This window comes from Anopheles coustani, chromosome 2 (genome assembly GCF_943734705.1).
Source record: "Anopheles coustani chromosome 2, idAnoCousDA_361_x.2, whole genome shotgun sequence".
NCBI classification, from domain to species: domain Eukaryota; kingdom Metazoa; phylum Arthropoda; class Insecta; order Diptera; family Culicidae; genus Anopheles; species Anopheles coustani.
The window spans coordinates 66,959,792-66,973,149 of record NC_071289.1 but is presented as its reverse complement, the minus strand read 5'-3'; positions in this window follow the sequence as shown (position 1 = coordinate 66,973,149).

Here is a 13,358-nt window from a genome sequence, read left to right as displayed (position 1 = left end):
GGAGTTCCGTTTCCAATCATCCTATACAGGTAAAGGTACAGATTTCTCAATTTCACCAACCAAGAAAGTATCTTCATTGAAATGTAATGAAAAAGGTAACAACACATCACAACATCTCGCCGGAGAGAACCGTAGCGAAAAACGTTCCCTTCCGGGGGCGAAATTTTGACTTCCGCTTCATAGACGTTGCCTCTGTTGCCGAGAAGAATAACAAAGAAGAAAAATTCAGGCAGCCAATAGAAATAGAGCAATCGAGCCAAGCAAGGCCAGGCTTTTGTCTGTGACAGGGTGAACATTTGACAGCTTTTCACTTTCACCACGGGCGTCTATTTCCATTCCCCCCTGTTTCGGCGCAACCGGTGGATGGCGTGTAGGGTTTCAGCGCGGCGGGGGAGATGTTTTTCTTTTCGTTTACCGTATTATTTATACACTTCAATGTTGCTCCTTCCACCGAACCGACACGCTAGCGCACTCGCCATTCTTTTTCAATTGATGATAGCTTCCAAACAAGACCCCACGATCCTCGGTCGACACGGTGCCCGCGTGGAAAATATGTTTCCCGATGACTTCTGGCTACATTTTCCCACTCCATAATTTCCCCATCTTTTCTGCTTCCATATTTCTACAATTCACTCCCGAAAAGAAAACTTTTCCGCTCTTGATTTATTTTCTACCAGCATTTCAAGTTTCCGTTTTCACGGGGTTTTGTTTGTGTTTGAACAAATTTTCTGTTCATCTTTTGCTTTATTTTGACGTTTATCAACAATAACAGTATCATCACTTCACTCGCGCGCCTACTGAAGGGCTCTAGTTTCCCCATTTTCGCATGTAACCGTTTTGTACGCTGTTGCCCGACGTCAATGTAGGCTTTGATTATGTTGTGCCTCCACTTTTGCACCCAGCCGTCAACCTGATGCCAATTTGAACCGTAATGAGTTTTGACGCGAAAGGTGTGGATGTGTTTTGATTACTTGACAACGGGATGAGACTTATTTTTAGAAAAGTAGGTGATGATTTATGATGAACTTTGACGTGTTTGTTTGTTATTCTAACTTGTAGTGTTGTTTTATGAGCAAAAAAGCGACATTAACAACGATATTGGATACATACACTGCCGATATAACATTTAATTCACAACTTGTGATCGTTTTTAGTTCTATAAAATGAAAGAATCAAACGAATAAGGGGCACCACATTTTCCATCGATTCAATCTCACTCTAATACGGTAACAGTGAAAGTGTGAGGTAAACTATCAAATCAAGTAATCTCATTTGGCAACTAAACGTTTTATCGAACAAAACCAACACAACCACTGCCGGATAGAACCCTCAAATGTTTCTACATAACCATGGCAAACCCCGCTGACCTAGAACGAACCTGCTTTTTCCTCCCAAAGACCTTTGGTCGTCTGCGAGTCGTGCGTCGTTTTCAGCATCAAAAGCTAAAGAGCAACAGGTCGCTCGTTTCGACACGCTAAAGTTCAGTTCGGAGCTTTCCCGCTACCCTTGGTGGAATATTTAAGGCCAACTTTTCCGACGGGACAAGAATCCTTGCTTCTGGTTTGGAGGAGGCAACCACCCCGCTTCCCACTCCGGACCATCCACACTGAAGAGTGGTTCGGAATGACTGTGTTTCCATGGTCCGTTGTGCTCGGTCGGGGTTTCCATCGCGTCTCGTTTGCTAGAGTGTAGCGTGGGAGGGGAAACCTTCCGACACCGATCGTCTCCTTTTCCAGCCGAACGGTAACCGTTCCGTTCCGTGCGTCGTTCTGTGGCAGGACGGTGGAAATTATGTTAATTTGCATGCAAATTATAATTACCTTCGTCTGATTCTCTTTCGTGTTCTGGGTTCTGCTCGGCCCGGTCGTCTTTGGCACGAGACGAGATGGCGCTGTTGCGAGTGTTTCTTGGCGCATTTCGATGGAAGCTGCTAAATGGCGGACTCGGTGATAAATAATTTATTTTTGATTATGGTTTCATTATAGCATTTGTTTTCACTTTGCTTTGATATAAGCTTGAATTGGCGTCTTCCGCACAGTTGCGCTTATATAACGAGATCTTTTTACTGCGGCGTTCTTATTAACATTCCATCATTTGTTTGGGCGTTGTTTGTTCCTACTTTAGTTCTCCTTCAAATTGCATAATTTTCTGAGCATTCAGTAGACTAGCAAAAAATCTTTCTCCTCAACAAAAAGTCAGGAGATTTGATTTTGTTTTTTACACTTTAATTCAACTCAACCACCCAGTAAATTGCTAAACTCATTAGTCTCAGGTTGGTCAAAGCTGTGCCAACGGCACTCTCCAGCCACTTGCCTTCCAGCCGTTCAGGGAAAGATTAATTAGCTAAGCGAGATGTGAGTCACGTCAGCCATACGGTGATGCAATCCTTTCGTTAACAAACGGCACAGAAGAAAGCCAGAAGCCGGTGGGAAGCGTGGGACAGACACAATTTGTTTAAATTTAGCATTCGTTTGTAATAAAACCAACCCCCGACGCAGGCAGCTAGGTATTCAATCCAATTAGCATATGTTTGTGAAGCGATACCATGCATTGTTTCGACCAGCAGGAAATTGTCCTCGGAAAATCCTCTTCTTGCGGGTCGTGCATATCATCGATATAGTTTTGGAATAGTATGGTAAAATATGCATAAACCCTCTTTCCAGGAATGTTTCAACAGCTAGTTCTATTAGGTTCAACTGACTGATTGGCGCTATTGTTGGAGTTTTCCAACATTGAATAGTTTAGTGGAGAATATTTCCCGCTCGATGGGGAGCACATTTTCCAAGCCAAGCTTGCCAATTCGATTTGGTGTGGTAGAGTTTCCATCGGAAATAAGGTCTTATTGTTGGAATTTATTGTACTTTTATTAGATCTATTGAAGGCTATTACTATAATATTTGTATCCATGAAGTTGTTTCAATCCGAGTTTAATCGATTTTAGGAACACTTCTAACCAACATGTCGTGGTTTGGTTTTGTAGTCAAATATTTTCCAAATTATTATTGTTAAGGTTTCTGTCTTACTTTTAATCCTTCAGCATTTGGTTTATTTATTTTAAATTAAAAACCTTTGTACCGTAAACCGACTGTGTTTCTTATTTTTATCTATCACATTACCTTTAGGAGTTTTCCTATTTTTATTGGGTTGTTCAAGTTGAACGGAGAAAAGTTTTGTTAACAAATCTTCCGGAAATGTTATTTTTATTCGATTTTGTGTGCCAAATTTTTCGAGAATAATAAAACAGACAATTCAATATTTTGTTGAGGAAAATATAATCTGTTTTTCATTTTCTTAACTTCTCTACCAGCAACAATGGTATGTTTAAACTTAGTTTAAAAACTATATGCAATGTGAAAAACGGTCTCAGGTATTTGATTAATGTGAAATATACCTCCTCAATTCACTTACCATCCAATTCAAGTCCGTTCGCAAGCATCCCCGATCGATACCTTCCACACTATCGATCCGTTTTCAGAAGTTTTCCCATACTCTGCGAAACATTTACTTCAGTCACCGGTGGGCTTCCTTTAATCATCCGCCCATCCACGCTGGCGAAAAAGGGACACGCCAAACGCCGGAATAAGTTCAATGAAAGTATAACGTCTCCGTAACGTCTCTGTGTGTTTCCGTCTCCCACGGGAGAAGATGCCACCATCGGGATCGGATCGGGGTGAGGGTCGGAAAATAGTGTCATGTTCCAAATTAAGTCATAACTTTCTAGGGTTTCACCCGCGAGACGCCATTCACACCATCGGTGGTGCCAATGGTATAGTGGACGAGCGTGTGTGTGTGTGTGTGTTTTCTGTGTGCATGCCAAAGGGTCACCGCTCGAGGGTGTGTGATTTCATGTTGCAATTCCACGGAGCAATCTTCAATCGTCTCGAACGAGTCGACGATTTCTCAAACACCCTACGGATAGGGAAAAGCTGAAGAAAACAACCCATCGTCTTACCGACACGGCGCACGAGAGTCGTCCCGTTCGAGGACGGGCCGTGGCGGACGTAATACGATCGCTACTCATTTCGCCCGCCAGTTCCTCCCGCCAGTCCGGCCCATCGGAAGGAAGTGCTGCATTCAGCTGAGATTAATATTTTCTCATTTATTAGCCGTTCGGTGTAGAATCATCTGATACTTTTTACGACCTTTTGCACGGCCACGGACGGCTCTGGCTCCCCTCGCCGGGGTTCGCCAACACTGCCAACCCGCGCCGGCTGAGGTTAATTATAATTTATTTAAACTGATATCCGGTTCCGGCACACCCACGCGGAAGGACACCGTGTCCCGTTTCCGTTGCCCGCGTTCGCTACCGCAAATAGTCCGCCGACAATTGCGACGCCGATGTCCCCACGATGGTTGGAATGGGAGTTTTCCTTGTGTCTCTGCCAGTTTGTCTGTGTGTTTGTGTGTGTGTGTATTTATCTAGTCTCTTCTGCACCACGGAGCACAACTCGGACGGAGGAATAAAGAAATAAAACAACAATTTCCCGAGCAGCCGCTCCTAATGGCGTCATGTGTGTGGGAAACCGGAGACACACGGGTCTCGCAATTGCCTGCCTGCCATTGACCTCACTCAATTTCCTCCACCAAGCGAAAACATTGTGCGCTCGTATCCCGCTTTTAAGGTGAGCATTATTGGAGACCGTTCCACACTTAAATTATTGTAACCGCGTTCCACGGACCGGACCGACCTCGAGTGTATCCTTATGACGGTGCAATCTAAATGGACGCAATATAGCGCGGTCGACTGAGACGGAAGAAGGCGGCAATGTCGCGGGGACTTCAATTGGAACAGGAAACGAACCTCGAACTAACTCCACGCCCTCCCGGAAATTGTCACCATTTTGCACTCCATTAGGGAATATTTTATACCATATGGCGGCAATTGGAGGACCTGTTATCGTGTGCAACTAATGAAACCTCACCTGGAAAATGGAAGAGTGCATGTTGTCTGTTGTCTGTTGTCTGTTGAATTTAAGTAAAATGGCCTTTATCCGATTTTTTGTGTGTGTTTCTCCTTGCTTCAGAGGAAAGAAATGTTGAAATAGCGCTGGGGTAAATATCTGGACCATCTTTCGATGGTATGTTTTTAACATTTGTTTTTCCCCGAGCTAAACTCCCAGCACCGCCACGTGTTGGACACAAAGAAACGAAGGAAAGGTGATGGTGGTTCATAATAAATTAATTTTATCCCTTTTTATACAACGCCCAACTTTTTCACCAACCGACCACGAAGAACAAACGAAGGAACATCACCTCCATCGCTGGACCGAGCATACGGATCCACCCGTTTTCCGCCTACCGGATCCCTACCTCGCCGACACCCTTCTACATCGACATCCTTCGGCTACATTCGGTCAAAGCACACCGATCCCGGTCCGTCCGACCAACAACAACAAAAGCCCATTATGGTGTGTTTAATTGCCTCTATTAAATTAATATAATAAGTTTTCTCTATCCGGTTCCGCCCTGGACCGGCGCCCCCCCCCCCCCATAACCGACCCTTCTGGTTCCGATGGTAAAAGGATCCGTTCTACGCCACGTTTCACGGGCAAGTGGGCGCCCATCTTGCGGCACGTTTCCTTGCTTGCTTGCACCGTGTTTTTCTTCCGCTTTTGTGCGACAACGTTCGACTTCCGGCGGGCCTCATCAATCCGGCCGTCAAGAATTCGGCTCCAAATTTCACGCCCATCGAGCGGCGCACAGTGGGTGAGCATGGTGTCCATATGAAATTTAACTCTATTTTAGAACTTGTACAAATAAACGTAGCTTTAATTCTTGCTTTGTTCATGTCACAAATCATCATCTTCAGCTTAAATTTATAAATGCGGCGCGATCTTCTGTTAAATTAAAAAAGGATGTGCAATAAATAATCTAGTAGGCCGTATCAATTTTTTGATAAACATTCGCTGGAAGCTCTAATAAAAAGACCCCACTCTTCCATACTTTCCCGTTTCCTGTGCTGTCGAACTTTTCATCCAAGTTGTCATTCTGCCCCGACACGGCGTACAGTGTTCGTATTCCGTGTTTCACGATGGCATGCCGTTCCGTTCTTTTGTTTTTTTTTCTCTTCGTTGCTTATCCTCCAAATAAACCACAAAACCGTTGGGTTGATGTTACGCGAAAGCGTGAAGAAAATTAATTAACTCGTTACTGTATCGGGTGAAACTGCCAGTCTCACCATCACCCGGTTTTTCCATCGATGGATCCCGGAAATGGGTGAATTGAGTGAAAAATTGGGCAAGCAAACTTTTAACGGCCGTAGAGAATAAGTTTGGGTGTGGTAATCGGCATCGTAACGGGAAAACGATTTCCCGAACTTTGCTGTGGACTGGAAGGATGAGAATGGCCGGAAGCAGGGCGAAGTGGTTTATTCGATCGACGTTTGATAAGCATTTTTGACATTAATTCAAGTAGTTTCAGATGAGTTTGTAAGATAAAAAATTGCGGTACAGCTGAGAGGAGGAACAACCAATTGCATGTTCTTGCATTAGAAAATGGTTGGACATTGAAGTACATTTTTGTAATAATCATTTATGCCATTGATTAATCTATTTTTATATTTTTTTTTACTTTCAGCAGACGTGTAACAGAGCTGCAAAGGATCTTCTAAAGCACAATTTGCTTCAAATATTCCAACATCCTTTATTCCTTTAGGCTTCCTCAAATTAAATGTTTAAAATTGTGACAGAGACACAAGCTACAATTTTCAGATACAATTTGTCTGTTTGGAAAATCTTCAAAGTGCTCTCCGGCAAAAACTTGGTTGGCCACGCGTATTCTTGGGTTACTAACACACTATTTATGTTGTTATTGCTTGAGAATACACGTAGTTGACTAGTGTTGTTCATCATAAACATCGTAATCGTAGTGAAATAAAAGTGTGTATGTGTGTGTAACTGTCGGAACGAAAAATTTGTGCAGGAAATCCGTGAAACGTACAATAAAGAAAAGGGACCATAAGTGGAAAAGATTCCCGATACTGGGCCACTCGTACATTACCGTGTGACTCTAAGGGTGTCGAGGTGAGTTTGTGTTATGATATTATCGGGCAAGCTTATCGAGATCGGTATTGCTGTTATAATTCAGTGCCGCGGCGAACAGCGACGGAGGGCTCGTTTTCGGTTAGTGATAGTGGGTGAAAGGTGTATGGAAAGGAGGAAAAAAAACGGAAAAGTGGTTGAAATGGGTCCTTCGTGATTGATTGCAGTGTATCGCGACGATAAAGTGCCCACCCGTGGAGGTGATGTAGTGTGAACAGTTATTTTTATCGATTATTGATTTCAGCTTTGCGTTAAACGATGGGGGCGACCCTTTGTCAAGCGAACCCTAATGACCAGCGGCACGAGGGACGCAAATGCATTCGACGGTGTGCGTTACAAACAAGCCCTCGATAACGAGTAATGGTAGCCTCGGATATGTTTCGGAGGGGATGTACAAGTTTGGGTCATCGGTACAATTTTTTAATGTTAAAATATGCATCAATTTTCAAACCCCAGCTATGGGAACATGTTTCGGTTGAGTTTTGGTAGGTACTGATTGAAAATATATTGAAAATAAAACTCTATTGCAAGCAGCGTACAAATAGAAAATAGTCATTTTATGAGATTATTTATTTATACTTAGTTTAAATAAATGTAACATTGAAAGACAATCTCTTCGGCAATTATTCACAAAATATTTTACGCTGACTAAGTTCCATATTGGGGGTGCCCATGGCGCAGCGGTAGCGCGAGGAAACACCACGCCACAGGTGTGGGATCGAATCTCGAGTCTGGCACCCCCCGGTATTACGAACGGCTGACCACCGATCTATAATATACCGTCTTTCGGTCACACAAACTCTCTTCGGAGAGAGGCCTTGTCCCACAAGGGGATGTCGTGCCATATAAAAAAAAAAAAAAAGTTCCATATTTGAATTTGTTTATTATTAACAATTTGAAACAGAGACTGTGATTTTTAATATTTACACATGCAAATCATCATTTGAAATACGAGTCTTTAAATAGGTGACTACCCTGAATGGTACAAAAAATAATATTTAGCACTAAGTCCAATATTTCGTACTAGTTCGTATGTTCGACGAACATTTATAAATTAGTATAAAAAAATATGAGATAATTCTTATATTTATTTTAAATAAACGTAACATTGAAACACAATCCATCCGGTATTTATTCACAAAATATTTTACGCAGACTTTATTAAGTTGTTAAACGTTCAACCGACCCACTATAACAACTTGAAACAGATACTGTGATTTTTAATCTTTAAACGTACAAATCATCATTTGAAATACGAGTCTATAAATAGGTGACTACCATGAATGGTACGAAACATAAAATTTAACACTAAGTCCAATATTTCGTACGAGTTCGTATGTACGAGTAATTATAACAACATTTTAATTGAAATAAAATAAAGTACTATTTTACCGTTCTGATAATGATAAAAGAAAACGAAAATCAGTTGTTAAAAAGTCTTCTGTATGAACAAAGAATGATTGAAAAAATATATTTTTTTTATGAAAATTCATTATTTAAAACAACATGAAAACATATTCATTTCACAGATCAATCAAACGATTATTCACTTGAATGAAAACTGTTTATTGAATGATTAATAAATACATAATTATGGTATAAAAAATAATTCACTAAAAAAACAAGAAAACATATTCATTTCACAGATCATTCAAACAATTATTCAATTGAATGGAAACTGTTTATTAAATGATTAATAAATACAACAATAAACTTGAAATTATGATGAAAATGTTTAAAAATACTTCTCCGAAATCATTCGTATTGTGTTTAAACAATTCCAATGTGTACACAGTAATTTTTAAATACCCTTAAGTCAACCCCGACGCGCAAAAGTATGCAGAAAATGTTTACAGAGACTGTCATCAATTACAAAACGAACAAAACAGTCTACATCGAATAGCAAACATAACCCTCAAAGAAGGCGAACGTGGAACCTGTCGGACTGGTGAACTGGAAACCATACGATATCGCCTGGCCACGCTCTCGAACGCGCCCCAAATAAGGATCGCTCTCGCATAATCGACCTTTTGTTCGAACCATCAATCATTCTTCGACTGCGACACTTTATTGACACAATTTGTTAAAACAACACCAAATGACCCTAGCGCTGAGCACAGAAACGAACGCCCAAAACCCGGGCCTTTTCCGCTGATTTTCGTTGTTTTTTTTTTTTTGGTTCGTTATCCTTTTTGAGTACTGCTTTATATGCTTGTTTGGTTCTGTTTACGTTTCCCAGTCCTGCACACGATTGAACACATTTACTCTCCCATGACGAAAGTTTCCTAGCGAACAGCTTCGTACAAAACCGAACGTAACCGAATAGAATAAATCAATATTGCTACTCCAATCCCTCGGTGGCGGTAGAGGTTAGGCTGTGTTTCGAGACAATTTCTGTGATTTTGTTACCTTCATCGCATATTAAAACCACAATCTCATCGTGATTCACATTTTACAACCAGACCGAAAACGGGGGTACGGATTTCCTTTCGAAGAATCTCTCCGGGTCGATTATTCAATCGACTTGTAGTGTGACTTCTGGAAGTAACCGGTAAGGGTGCCCTCGTCCGCGAACGCAGTCAGCTCCTGGGGAATCACGTTCGCGTCCTCGATGCCGGTGCACGGCCGGCACATGCATTCGAGCGGGGCCTTCGTCGAAACCTTTCGTCGGCAAACACACGAAAAGGAGGGTATAATTTTAATTAACATTCGTCAAACTTTCGGACAGAAGCAATCAAATGGGACGGGGGGTTTTAAAATTGTTTGCCAAGCACATGCATCCATCCATCGGTGGAATGTCATCAGCCGGATGGATGGTTACTGTAGATTAAATACAATACATTCAAACACCATGCAACAAGCAAACACTCAAAAGATTGTTTTAAAAAGTAGGCTATGGAAATGGAGCTGCTAACTGGCGTTTTTTTGTTGTTTTTTGCAAAGAACATAAATTTCCTCTGTTTTGAAAATACAACTCACAACATGCAATTAGTGTTACTTACCGTTCACGTGGCCCGCCTGCTGTGTCGGATGAGAAAGTCCCGAACCGCTTGCTGAGATCATGAGTAATTTTAACTTACCACTTATGTTTTGCCCTTTCATTGAACCTTGTGACCTTTTCGTACAGGATGAGAGATACGTAGGCCACGCCAGGCTGCAAACCGACAAACCAACGGAACAGCAACCAACCCAACCAACCGCAACCAGATAAACCAATCTCATGGAAAACCGGGGGGTTATGTTTTCTATATATTTTCACCTTTTCCCGCTGGGCGTACACTAGCGGAGCCTTTCAACGGGGAGGTGGTTTTGCTTTCCCATTTTTATACTTTTATACTTTTACAGTATAGTTTATACTTTTACACCCCAGCCTCATGTGACGAGGAGAAAAACGGTTTACTTACTTTTATGGAGAAGAAGAAAAAAAAACAGTCGGTGGAAAACCGCTCACTTACCGTTGTCCTTCTGGGCGTGTAGGACGCGTCCGGGCAGGAGAATGAACGCCAGCTCCAGCACGACGAGCACGGTTGATTTCATCTATTAAATGTGTAATTTATGTATTTTGTGCCCATTTCTTCGTTGCTGTTTTGCGTTGATCGAGGCATTCAAGTGCACCCCGGAAAGTCGCTTACCGTTAACCGAGTGGGAAGATTTTTCCTTATTTTTGGAAGTATTTATTGACGCACCCCAGGAACGACGATCACCGTTGGAGGTTTTATGGGGTTGAAATTGTATATCTCTCCTTCGGTCCTTCAACGAGTTTCGGGGCTTTCGAAATCGTTACCTAAAATTATCGAAACACAAATCACACGAGCGTCCGATAAATTCCACAGACTTTGTGCTTACCAGGAAACAGGTGGGCAAGGTATTAGAAAAGGGTACGGAAAAGACACTCCGGAACTAAAGCCCTAACGCTGCCAAACGACTACTAGAGCTATGCCGCTGGATCTGAAGCAGCTATGGTCTACCATGGGACTGATGGTTGAGAGTGACATCCACTTCGGTATTTATAATTCACCGGCCAAAGGAAAACAAAGCATGATGAACGGATGATTAAATTGATCCCTTTCATAGGGCACTTTTTTTCTTGTCCGTTGAAGTAAAATTGCATGTTCGTGTACGTGGAAAAACGTGTACAAGATCCATTTGCGACCGCTGGGCGTATAAACACAAGGGTACTTTTCCTCGGCACACACACACAGAAATGGGTGAAAATGTCAACGGTGGAGTTTTCCACGTGGGACGGGGTGGTGGTAGTGAATGTCACTTTATTCTCTGTAGGAGCGAAAATTGAAAGGAATCCCCGCTGTGTGAACACACAAAAAAGGAAAGAAAATAACAAACACAAAGTGCCATATTAAAAACAAAGGAAGGAAGAAGAGCTTCCCAATGCATCACGTTCATGCTCGCTTGTGCGCCTGCTGGAAGTGGTGTACATTTTGCTTACCGTGGCGTTGACAAGTCAATCTACTCGAAATGGATTTTTCCCGATGAGATGTTTTCTCGCAGCGAAACCACGACGTTCGGGAAAGGGAAGTAATTGCCATTTTTCTGCAATCAAAGCTGGCCAAGCGGCTTGGCGGGATATTGATTTGGCTTATTGTTTGCGAACGCCATTCTTCGTACGGCTACAGTTGTTTTGCATCACGATAGTATCGGTGGTAAATTTTTAAATTGAGAGTGCATCAGAACCCCTGATGTAATTTACTTTTCTAATGGCAAATAATCTTATTTATTTGCTTTTAGTGGCATGATAGAGGTTACTAGTGAGTTTGTTAATAATCCAATCAAAGAGACCCATGGACATACTACCTTTGATTGCCCACGGCAAATAGCAACAGGGAGGTTTATGGTGCAACGGATGCTTTTCGAATTGTTGACGTGATATTCTTCAACAAAGGCATCAAGTTATAGCATCTTTAGTAATTTCTTCCAATACTTCCAATACCAAACTTAACCGTTACTGTATATGCTATACGAGCGAGGGAACCATCTTTTAGGTAACATTTGTCTGTTTAAAGCTAGGCAACTAGAGTTCAGCCCAAATTATCAGCCTACTCTTCTCATCAGTCATTTTATGTACGCTTCTTGGAACAAGCACTTAAAGATCTTATAGACCAAGATCAATCAAAAGACAGGTCGGGACAAAGCTATTTTTGCTCCGCCATTGTTGCGACAGTTGCTTGACAAAGTGTTTACACATAATTTCTAGCATACTTGTGGGAGATCTCCGCCAAAATCTTCGCGAAATAGGTAATTGGTAGTTCTAGATCACAGTATCCATTGTCTTGCGGATAGAAATTGCTCTTCTGTGTGAAGTCATGGGATATGGATCCTGTTGGTTGTCATGATTGGCGAAAAGTGTGTTGGTCTGTCTCATGCGCAGCCTTCCTCCATGAGCATATTTCGAACATACCAAATTTACAGTTGTGCCCTGGCTGCTCGTAAGAGATAAACAAAATTTCAACCAACTGTCAAAAATTTCCCCACGGTTTTTCTCTCGTTACATGGTATGCTGCGACTTCTTTTCCATAGACTTTGTTATAGACGAATAAATGCAACTACTTCTTCTCGTTGTTTAATTTTCAGTTAAATAACGAATACTTGAAAAAAGATGTTAAAAGTTTGCTCAATCGATTTGGAAAATATACAAAAACTGGACTTGATTTGGCTCACGTATAATTTTTTAAATTAAATATGTTCACATTCAGCCCATATGGCTGAAACTAATACAAATGCTCTAAAAGTGTGTTTAGCATGAACATTTATAAAAATAACATTTTTTACAAATATTTTGGGATTGGATCATGCACAATTTGTTTGAGCACTAATTGTGCTGTTTTATTAAAAGTGAACTCTTTTATTTGAAGAAAAACATCACGAGAATCACGAGAAAAAACCGCCCAATTTAAACTTCCGTATCTGAATATTTATTGATTCGGGATGATGCCACACTGCATACTCTTTATTAGCTGGATTAAATAGAAAATTACACAAACATGTTTCCAGCTTGTAAGCAAAATCGCATCTGTATGCGAAGACGATGCGATAGATATTTTACTGTTTTGTCAAAACAAGACCGTCCGTTTTGCGTACCAACTACGTCATCTTCAAAAATATATCTTATCGCAATAAAAAATACTTTAATTGAACCAAATAAACAGCTTATTAAATCATTAGAAAATGTTTAGAATATAACTCGATTAACACCCTGTATGATAGATTGAGTAAACAAAACCGGAACAAAAAGTTTCTCATGTAATCTCAGCACAAAAAAAATACCATTTTGCTTTCAGATTTTTTATTAATATTAATTTT